The sequence below is a fragment of the Athene cunicularia genome (genome assembly GCF_003259725.1).
Source record: "Athene cunicularia isolate RWA chromosome 1 unlocalized genomic scaffold, athCun1 chr1_part2, whole genome shotgun sequence".
Taxonomy (NCBI): domain Eukaryota; kingdom Metazoa; phylum Chordata; class Aves; order Strigiformes; family Strigidae; genus Athene; species Athene cunicularia.
In genome coordinates this window covers 3,694,834-3,706,297 of record NW_020799092.1, presented here as the reverse complement: position 1 = coordinate 3,706,297, position 11,464 = coordinate 3,694,834, and positions in this window count along the sequence as shown.

Genomic DNA, 11,464 nt, shown 5'->3' with positions numbered 1-11,464 from the left:
GGGGCGTGCCTGCCGCCATCTTTGTCCTCCCTCATCATCTCCCGGCTCCGGGGGTCCTGCTGGGAAACGGGCTGGGGGGCACAACAGGCGGCCTCCCCACAGGGAAGCATTTCCCCGTTCCCCGCCGCCCCCCACCCTTGGCACTACAGCAAGGCGCCATCCCGGCAAACACAGGACCCTCCACAGTACCACCTCCTACTTGCTTTCCTCCGGGCCTGGCTCTTGCCCCAGTCACAGCAACCCAGCCTGCCCCTCCTCCAGACCCCAAAACCTCTTGCCTGAGCAAACAGATAAAACCACAGCAGCCTCCACCTCCTCCAGCTGGTCATGGAACCTCTGGCTGACCCAAGGCCTGCCAGCTCTCCCCTGGGTGCCCAGGTGCAGGGAGGAGCTGTGGGGAGGTAGCCAGTGGCTTGTGGAGAGCCTGTGCTTGATGCAGCTCAGTAAGACTAACAAGGAGTTAATGATGTCCATGGGGTCTGACGCTGCAGTCAAGGTACTGGGCATGATAGAGACCTGTGAGGAGTCCCAATCATGGAGGTAGGGCTGCATCCTTGACTACTTCCAGAAGACATGTTACTGACAATGGAAACTGCCTGAATGGCAGTGACACAGTGTGAGATATTTTAACTGTGACCCAGGAGCATCGTAGTGACATTAGACAGATTCAGTGCTTGACGCCAATGCTGAACTTCTGTCGCTCTCTGGTAGAGAAACTCTTCTGAACTCCTTAATGCCTGCTGGAATCGCACTGCTCCACAGACAAGAGTCACTCTCCCATACTGTGACCCATCGCAGTGAACTGACTACTGTGGGGCCAAGCTGCAATGGATAAACAGCAGACAGCACCGCCTTAGCCGCTCCACTCCTCTTCTGCAAAAACAGACCACTTTCTGCCAGAGAAGCATAGAAGCTTCTATGCAGTTTTCCTCATTAAGTTGCCCAGAAGGGGGGTAGCTGCACAGACCAGACTTCAAGAAAGTCATCATCTGAGTATGACCGAGAATACTGCTTGCTGGTGCCTCACATTCCCTCCAGCAGTCAGAGTCTACCAGGCCTAATGCAGACCACAACCATTCCCTTCAGTCTAGGACTCTGTAGTCAAACAAAGCAAAGTCAAACAGTGCTGTGAGCAGGGGGATGCCTTTCTGGAATAGTTGGAAAGAGCAGAATGAATGTCTGTTCTTAGGGAGTCATTTTTATATTGGTAATTGAAAACTCTGCTCAGTTCAGCACATCAGTCTCCTAAATTACACAATACATTTTCAGAACAGCCTGTAAAGCTTGAAAGAAACCAACATAGAAGCTTACAGCCTGTTTCTCCTGCCTAGCTCAAACTCATCCTGGCAAAATAGGCCTCTGCACCACAGCCATTGAAAGGTAACCTTGGGGACCCATCACTGAGAAGAAATAAGAGCTATGCAGCTGACAGCCTCCCCTCCAAGTGAGCCATTCGAAATTCTTATAGGTTTGGAAAGTCCAGTGTATTACTTTCTCTTAGGCCTCCATGGAGGAAGAGCAGGAAAGCAGACCACAAGTGCTGGGGAGCCACACAGAGGGAGAGAGGCCATAGGACCATCTACAGGTTCTTTCCTACAACTGTGAGAGATGGGTGTCTGATTACAAAAGGTGAAAAGCAAGAAGACAGCTCGACAGAACAGATTTGTAAAATGCACTCAATAATCAATCGCAGCTGCTACTGCTGTTACAGAGGGCAGGGCCTTCCTGTGAATTGCTGAGATTTCTTCACAACAAGCTGCCAGAAAGCTATGTAATTGTTAGGCAGTGACTGCTAGGCTTGTGGTTCTTCTGTCTGTGGCATGGCTCTTGAGGAAAAGGACCCTATGTCAGCAGCAGGAGTGATGCAGACCCTTTGTACAAACCTGGCTGGTGGACAACAGGCCACAGCCAGAAAAATCCATTGCCACTTAACTGCAATCTGAAAAGGAGGGAGAATCGGCATGCAGACCCAAAGCATGACACACAAACCATTCTTGTGAGCTAGACCCACTTCTGAGAGCAGTGGAATGAGCCCATCAAAAGTGGTGGCATTGTCCAGCCAGCCATGCAAGTACAGCACAGGGTATCTCCTTCACAGTCCTCAGGCCTTGGCTGCCGCATGTCCCTAGGGCATGGGGAGCTTCATCTCTGAGAACTTGTACCCACAAGCAACATCCTTTGAGCACTACTTCCTGAGAGCTGGTCCCAGGGAGCTTGTTAACAGCCAAGAGCTCTGGACAGAGCTTGTAGATAAGTGGTAGTTATCAAAGTTGTTTTTCTGGCAGCCCTGACCTGTACCTAATACCAGTTTTGGGGCACAAGCCTTGTTTGGGATAACCCTGTGATCCTGATGTAAATGCTTACCTGGTGGTACATGCATCACCACTCACAGGTCTTGGACCCTCTCCCCTACTCCAGCAGCCAGTAGGATCTGGGGTCTCTTTGCTCTGAGTCACAGCGATAACCTCTGGGGTTTAGCTGGAAATGATGTATTCTCTAGTGAATTTAGACTCTTGTGACTTGCGTCCCAAGTCACTTCTGGTAGGAGGCTCCGTCAGCAGATACCTAATGGGAAAGGAAGAAATTCTCACTGAAATCATCAGCGATAGGTGATGTGGGATGGAGCTCCAAGTGGACATGGTCACACTGGGATGCAGCCCTGGGCCCTCCCTCAGCAGCAGGACTGTCATCCTATTAGCCAAAGCCAGATTGTTGAGATCTTCTCCAAGTCTCTCATGTCTTCTCTAGCAACGCTACTTACCCCTCTGAAAGAGCAGCCCAGCATCTTTCAAGGCTGCATATCTCCTCCCATATTGTCTGGCAAACCACCCTCGGGATGAGGGCCCTGTGCAGGATGCATGGCAAAAATTGGATGGCTCATAGAATTCTTTTTGCTGCATCTACTTCTAAGAAGTGCTGCAGGCAACTGAGGTGGAATTGCTGCCTGCAGAGGACCAAATTAGACTCTACCTGGAAAGGTGCTGGGGCGTTGGCTGGGCTGCACTGGGGTGGTAGCAAAGAAAGGCTGGTTTTGTGTAAAGAACTGGGAGTTACTTTGAGATATCCCATGTGTTTAGAAAAGGATAATTTAATCTCTGAGTCCTTGCAAAGGAGGAGGAGACCTGTAAGGGTGAACACTGAGACATGCAAAGCTGTTATGCTCGGCTGACTTGGAACAGCATTGATCAGTTTGTGCTAGCTGCAGATCTGGTGAGGAAACTTTAAGTACAGCAGATTGATTGCTACCAAGGGACAGATTCCCCATAGCTGGTTGGATCCAAACATTGAAGTACTGACATATTGATCTATTTATGGTGATTTATTAGCAATAGCCCTGTACCCCAAACTCTCTTGTGCAGTTATACAAGTAAAAAGAAAGCATGTTATTGCTAGCTTAACTGATTTCTTTCAGAGGATATATAGAGGATATACCTCTATATAAAGTCACATTGTGAGCATATGTTACAGTCTATAGTGGACAGGAAAATAAAAGTGATCACAGGGCAGCATGTATCACATAAACAGCTCCAACAGTTCCCAGGCTTTGGGTATGCAGACAGCTGGCAGGTCTGGGGTGCTGTTGGGGCCCACAGAGCTGTTCTCCATCTGGGACAAGGATCAGCTTCTTCCCTGCTCCAGCAGCCCAGAGCAGGGGAAGGATCCCTGCAAGCACAAGGGAGAAATCTGGTGAGTGCAGAGCTGTTGGTGTTGGGTGTGGGCGCTGCTCAGGCAGCCCACAGTGGGGTTGGTGGGAGCAGACAGGCACTTAATGACCACAGGGAAGTCCCCACCTCTCCAGTGCATGGATCCCTAATGAGTCTTCTGTCCTACATCATGCACACTGCTTGGTGTCCCCCTGCCTGAGAGAAGCTGTCCTCTCATCCCTGCCCTCTGCACAAGGTTGCAGAGGTGAAGACTTTTATCCTCTAATTTGACTTGTTCTGGAAGGAGTAAAGGACTTATGAAAAGGAGGGGTCTCAGTGAGAGCCTGAATCACAGATCTTCACTTTGCAGACATTTCCCAGTGAACATCTCCCTCCCTTGCTCCCCATCCACAAACCTTGCTTGCCTTGGAGATGATGTCAGGGAGTCACAAGGGTTTAAATGAGCTGCCTACATGAGAAGAGTCGAGGTAGGATATAAATGTCCTGCTACCCCTGGGCTCTGCTCAACAGCAGCAGACCCATGCAGGTACTTGGTGTGGTATACTTTACCTTTGGTTTTCCCTAATTCCATGTTGAATTTCACTGATGTGAATAATTTTCTGATGACTGACATATTAAGCACAAAAAAAGCTATGATGTCTTAAGATGATTTATATTCCCTTGCTGCAGGCATATGCCTGTTGCATTCTTTATGCCAGAGCTCTCCAGCCCTGCAGAAGGGCATAAATAGATGCTGGCTCTTTACCTACCACAGTCTGGGGCCAATGTGATACTTTAAATGGAACTCTTTGTTTAAGTTAATAAACCAAGCTATCAGTGGTTGGAAGAGTGGTGTGCATCTGCTGCAGGGATTAACCTGCAGCAGAATTTGGATAGTGGGGCTGCTGGAGTGTTAAATCATCCCCACGTGAACCACCACCATTCAGCTGGAAGCAGCCCCAGGCACACACCATGCATCAGCTCCAAGTGGTGTACATTTGTATCACTTTATTTGCAACTAATGAAATAGCTAGAAACATTTATTGCATATGAATTATATATGAGCACCCATCATACAAATAAACTCTTTCCTGTCTCAGCTTTCTGTTTCCTCTTTAATCAGAAAATCTTTTATATTTGGGACAGGTTCAGGAGTCTCTGCTGGTTCCTATCCCCTGGGCATGTTTTGGTTAACTAGCAAGGCGAACTACTCTCCAGGTCTCTATAAAACCCATACACACCGTTAAGAGCAAGCACCTATTTTAATGTATGAAGCAGCAGGGGAAGGAGAGGAGTTTCTCTCCAACTCTTGTCTAGACTTAACCTTCCTTCAATTGGAAAATCTGGCAGATTCCCCACAGGCTGAGACAAAATAATAGTGAAAACCAGAAGTAATCTGATTCTTGTAATTACAGGCCTACCAGCTCCTTATTGACCACAGAATAAGGAAATAGCAGATACAAGGATCATTTAAAAACAAGGGAAGAGCTCTAGTTCATGCGAAGTCTCATGTGTTTATGGAATAGAATCCATAAAACTGGTAACTTTTGGAGATGTAAGTTGTGGGTTTGGGTTATGGATTTGGCTGATAAATGTAAAAGCTGTTGACGTAATAGGGCTTCAGTAAGGAAATAGGTACAGTCTTATGCCATATTTTTTCACAAAACTGGAATGATACCAACTTAACACATTTTGTAGTAATTAGACTGAAAACTGACTAGCTAGCAAGGGTCAAAATGTTAAAGTTGGTACAAGCATGTAACGTGTGTTTTTGAAACAGCCCAATGGTGACTTACTTAATGCAGGCCACACTTCTGGTCTGGCAGCTCTGTCCGTGGAAGAAGTGACTCTGGCAAAGGCTTGACTCATGATTTAGGAGCGGCTGAACGTGAGCTCCCAGTGCAACACTGCAGTCAGAAAGGCTAATTGCATCCTCGGATGTATAAGCAGGGAGTGCAGCACAGCTGTAATGAGATTATATTGCAGGAGATTATAATGTGTCTGCGAATTCCATGGATGTGATTACTAGTGTGAAAGAATTCCCAGTTTTGACTTCTGTGCTTCAAGGAGGAAGCTAACAAGTTGGAGAGGTTTCTTGCAGGATCTCTAAGGCCGGTTAAGGGGTTGGAAGACATCGTATGGGGGAGGGGCACTTAAGACTGATATGATCAAAGCCTAAATATAACCACACAGGATTAAAGTTTTGCTCTCCTAATTGCTGCTGTGCCTAACAATGGTACAAGAAAAAACAGTCTAGAGATGAAGTATACATTTTATAATGGAGAAAGTAATTAAATACTTGAGCAGTTTACTTAGGGTGGTGGCAGCTTCCCAGCCATTGGCAGTTTTTGATTTAAGAGGGGATGTTTACAAAACAACAGTGATTAATGTGACAGAGTCCTTTGTCCTGTGATCATCTGGAAAGCAGACCAGTCCGGAATTTAGGGCAATGCAACAGACACTGCTGTTGGATGGTACCAGCTTGCAATGCTTCTGCTACAACTGCTCCCAAAATTATAGCCCTAAGAGGCTCAGCTTGCTCAGCTGAGCAAGCCCCTGCTTCTAGGTCCAGCAGTGACTCAGGACCTTTCTGCTATGGGGTCTGTGTCTTGGATCCCCCCCTGTGCTCCTTTAGGGTCGCCTCTTGTGGCTGTTTTTGTTTGCTTTGGTGAGAGCTCAGGTCAGAATAGGTCAGAACTCAGCATCACCTTCTGTCTCAACATGGAGGAAAAAATCTGGGGAATCATGGTCAGGGCTGAGGCTACATGTTCCATGTGAAGGATTCTGAGCGGAGGGCTTGGGGCAAGGTCCACCACTTTTGGACAGCACTCCAGGAACACATCCTGAAAATGTGAGATAACAGGTAGAAGCCATAGGCCTCAGGGACACAATGAAATCCTTAACTGAGCTTCTCCCTCCATGTCTGGTGGCCAGCAATGTTAGGAGCAGTTAGTTGAGGTGGTCATGGATTTATGGGGCCACGGAGCTCCAGGGAGCTCACACCTGAGCCCTTTAGTGCAGCAGGCTGGTACCTCATTTACTCTGTCCCGATTGTTCTCTGTTACTGCTCTAGAGTTTTGACATATAGGCCAGATTCAGAGGTGAAGGAACAGTTTGCTATACATTTATAAAAGGCTGTTTGTTTTCTCTGCAGCTGCTTAAATCTGACCTAAATACCTTCCAGGTTATGCAGCCTGGTGCTTTCTTTGAAAACCTAGAAGGTCACTGACTGCTGGGTCTTCCTCCCACAAAATGAACCAGAGGCATGTAGGGAGCTATAACTGCACTGTCAACAAGTAAGAACTGCCTTCCCTTTTTTCCACTCCTCTGCTTTTGGAGTTTGTCAATAGTAAACATACAAGGAGATGCTAGACTCATGTCCTCACAGAAATAACTGCATATTATAAAAACCTGAAGTAGAAGACTGGGTACACTTTAATCTCAGCTTTTTGGGCCTAGGTGATTGTAAGGAAAGGAGCTGGCTGTGCCCACCTGCCCTGCTTTGCACAAGGAAGCCCCTTCCTCGAAACAGCAGCCTGAACAGCCACCAGCAAAGCATCCCACTGTCCCACTGGGCTGCCCCTGCCCAGCACTGCAGCCGCTGCTCCCCACAGCAGCCATCCTGCGAAGCCCAACCTCCCGATGGCAACCACTGTGCCTGGGCTCAGCAGTGTGCCAGCTCTCTGGGCTTCCCAGCTTTGCCTCCAGACCTTGCTGCCTGCAGGCATGTTGGGTTGCAGGTTGCCCATCGGTGCCAGGTGAACGGGCCTGTGTCCCCCACTGCTCCAGGGACCTCAGGCCCAGCTGAGGAGCATGCAGGAGCTCTGTGCTGGGCTGGCAACGCAGGCTGAAGCACATGAACACGGTGTCCGCCACAGCTGTGGGGAAAACGCAGAACAGCAGAGGGTGTTGCAGAGTGAAAGGAACATGAATCGGCAGCAGTGTGCGGGGTGCCCATTGCACTGCCGGCTATGGCTCCCCACTCTGGATCCCTCCATGCACGTGGGGTACAGGAGCTCGGTGCCGGAGGTTGGCAGCCTGCAAGCAGCAGCGCACGGCTCCCCACCGCACTAGGTCACTCCGCTCTGGGCAACCCCTGTACCTTTGCTTTCCTGGAAAGCAGTTTCTCTTTGTTACTGAGAAGAGCTCTGCTCTGGGAGGGAAGGAGGGGCCTGGCCACTGCTTCATGCAAATGGACCATTACTTGTGATATTTTTTTCTCATAAGAATCAAACTAATACAGCCTGGGCTTGCTCTAAACCACAGAAAGATGTTTTTGTTTGTTTGTTTGTTTTTTTCAGGGGGGAGTGGAGGAAGGGGGCTGGGGGATTTTTGTGTGTTGGTTTTTGTCCTCCTGGCTCTCTCTTTTTGTGTTGTTGGTGGGGTTTTTTTTCTTCTTCTTCTAAATGCTTTGCTGTTAGCATCTCATAAAAGGAGGCTTTTGGAGAGTTACAAGAGGGATCACCTCAAAAGGGGAGGAAGGGTCAAAGGAGAAAAAACACCTTAGACAGTGTGCAGTCAAAGTTTGTACATTTCATACTGTTTGCAGGCAGGAGATTGTGGCAGTCATTTCCCACCCACGCCCCAAGCATCCTTCCATACTCCTCTCTGTACAAAATCTCATGCACTGCCTGCATCACCTCTCCTGCCAGGGTACCCAGGCCTGCCCCATGTTTTTTTCTCTCTCTTTCCTTCCTATTTGACCACCTGGCAAGAACCCCCCAGGTTATGTCTGGGCACTCGGATTGCGCCATTGCAGGACAGTTTCATCTCCCAATCATATCCCATCCACAAAGCCAGCATGCACACCGATGGGTGACAGCATGTTTGGGGCTGGCTGGGATCCCAGTAAGTCACTGAGCCCCTAAATAATCAGTCACTCATCGTCTGGATATGATGCTCCAGCCCCAGCTGATCTTCCACTCACAGGTTCGCTCGCTGAAGGGCAAAGCAGTATGACATATCTAATGTGTTGACCCATCTTCCCACCCCCCATGCCTTCTATGTTCCTCTCCTTTTGCTTTTCTGTGCCTCTCTTCCTTTCTTATGCAGATTTTCAGTGCTTCATTCTCTCCTCCTCAGTTCCTTCCCTCACCATATTACTTTCTAACTTCCTTTGGGCAATGCGTGCATTTTGCTTTCCCAGAAAACCATCTTTACTCAACAGTTTGCAGTGACCTACCCCAAAATACCTATCTTCTTCCCACACCTCCCAAGCTGAGGAGGCAAATAGATAGCTTGTGGCTCTTTCTACCTCTTGGAGGCCTTAAGGAATCTGCGCACTGAGAAGGAGTGAAGTTGTTCGGGTGTTACTGGCTCTTGGGCTGTTGGATATTAACATCTTCGAACTTAACAAAGACTTGGGGGTTACTGAAGAACAAGCAGAGAAACTACACAAAGCAGGACTATGATCCAAAGGTAGAATGAACTCAGACCTACTACCCTCAGCAGCTGGACTCCAAGCAAAACTCTCTGGAAATTGTTCATTCCATCAGCAGGTCTATTAATTAATGCTTTCATGTTTAATGTTTTTTAAAGTTTTAGTATCAGGGATAGTGAGGGTATATTTTTTCCTTAGGCAGAGGAAAAAATGAGGGGTAGAATAAAATGTGTATATAGTAAGAACAAATCCTGGCCTCTGCTCAGGAGCTATTCCTCTCCATGCTGTCATCAGCATCCTGGGCATCTCAAACCCTGGCTTTAGGATGGATCCAGCTTTTTCCAGAGATGCCCCAGTGGACAGTGTTCAAAGCGAGTTGCCCATGGCAAACCATTAGCCTACTTGTATCCTCACTCATTACACAGAGCTTCTCAGGCAGATATCCATGCACTAAATGCAGTTGGGAAAAAAAGCATCAATCCAGTGGTGAGAGCATTGGGAGTCTCTTGGTTCTAGGGAATTTACTTGTATTCTTTTTTTCTTAAGAAATCTCACTTAAGGGAAGGGTTTGTTTTTCACCTTAAACACATCCAGGCTTTGTTTCAGGCTAGCAGGGAAGAAATGTAACACTAGTGAAGCCAGTGCTTGAGCATGGTTTGGTTGCCATCCCCTCTTTTGGATCACAGGACACAAAGCTACTTCAGCATCCTTGTGTTTTCCACCTATAATGAAGCCACCTCAGAGATACCTCAATCCTGAATGCCTTTTGGGTCCTATGAGTCAAGTCTGAGCTTTGGAAAGTTGTGGTCAATGGTAACATTGTGATATGTCTCACCAGCTTTTATTGCCAAAGGGAATTGCTGCAATACGCTTCAGCTGTAACTGCTGCGAGGTCAGGGTTTCAAGTGGATGAGAGAGAAGAGGCAGACCCACAAACAAATCTCTGAGCAGTGAGGCGGGTTGTTACTTTTTGCAGGCAAAGACAAACAGGAAGGATATAAGGCAGAATTAGACAAGACCATTTAATGTTAAGACAAGGTGGCTGGTAGATTTTATGAAGTTGCCCAATAAATTCTGTAAATATCCACATAGGGAAGCGGACTCCCTGCTAGGCAACTGTAAAGCAAACCACAGGATATTTTTGAAGCTGCCATCCAAAAATACAAAGAGAAGTGTGACAAGCCGACTTAAAAAACCAAAAATGGAACAGATGAGGACTTTGTCTCTGCTGTGATTTAGGGCTCCAGTGGCAGGTCCTCCCACTGAAGCCTCCCTGAAAAACAATGAAGCACTTTGCCCAGACTCTTATGGAAGTTCAGCAATTCTGTGGTCAGCAGCATCTTCATGCTTGGTTGAAAGAAGAAACAAGGACTGATGTCTCAATACTCAGTGGAACTTCTGGCAAGGTTGCAGATCACATTCAATGGTGTGTTTCCGACTGTTTCATGCTTCCTAGCAAGGCAAAGCAGCTGTAAAGCTCTTTTGGTCAGCTTAACCCACAGTTACAGTTGCTTTGCATCACCAGGCTGGTACAGAGCAGCCAGAGCATGTCTGCACTTGGTGTTGGCATACAGGGCAACTCACCTGGCATGCACACATAAAGGTCACACATGCAGCAGTCTTGGGATCTGGAGAAAGGATTTAGTTGAATGAGAGCTCTGATGGTGCGGTCAAGTCATAGTCTAATTGCAGACTAGGCCTTTAACAACTGTGGGGTTTGTCCTGAATTCCAAAGTTTATCTTTTCTCCTATTACATCTATTCTCTTTCAGCAGTAATATGCTTATGGCATGCACCATGTGGTGCACTGTTTATATTTTGCATCATAAAATTTTTGCACGTTTTCCTCCTTTCTCCCGTGATTTCCAGTATTTTCTGGACCCACCGAGGTGACAGCGGGCGTCTTTTGGCACGCTCCTCAAGCGCACCTTACGCTGCTGCACACGCTGTGCTGCAACGGTGCCTGATGCCCTTCTGGGGGCTCCTGTAGTGCCAGAGAGGAGCTGGGAGAACACCTCGTTTTCCACTGGTGCAGAGGGCCCCCTTTGCTGTCTCTGCTGCCCCGGGCCTGTGCATGGCCCCTCGGCCCTGGCCGTAGCACCCGCCCTCGCTGTTTCACAGCTCTGCTACCCCAGCCCTGGGCATAGCACCCCCTCCCCGGTGCTTGCGAGCTCCGATGCCCCAGCCCCGTGTCGGAGGGCGGCAGACGGTAACCGGGAGGAGGGGCAGAGCCCCGGGCTCCCGCTGCCGCCGTCGGGGCCCGCAGCCGCTTCCCCGGGACGACGCGTGGCTCCGGCGGGTCCCGGGGGGTGGTGGCTGCTGCGGTGCCGTCCCGGTGGGCTTCCTCGGACAGTCTGCAATGGAAGGGCTTTCATAGCCTCTATTAAAAAAAAAAAATCTCCCCCCCAATCCGTCTAACTTTAAAAAAAAAAAAAAAAAAA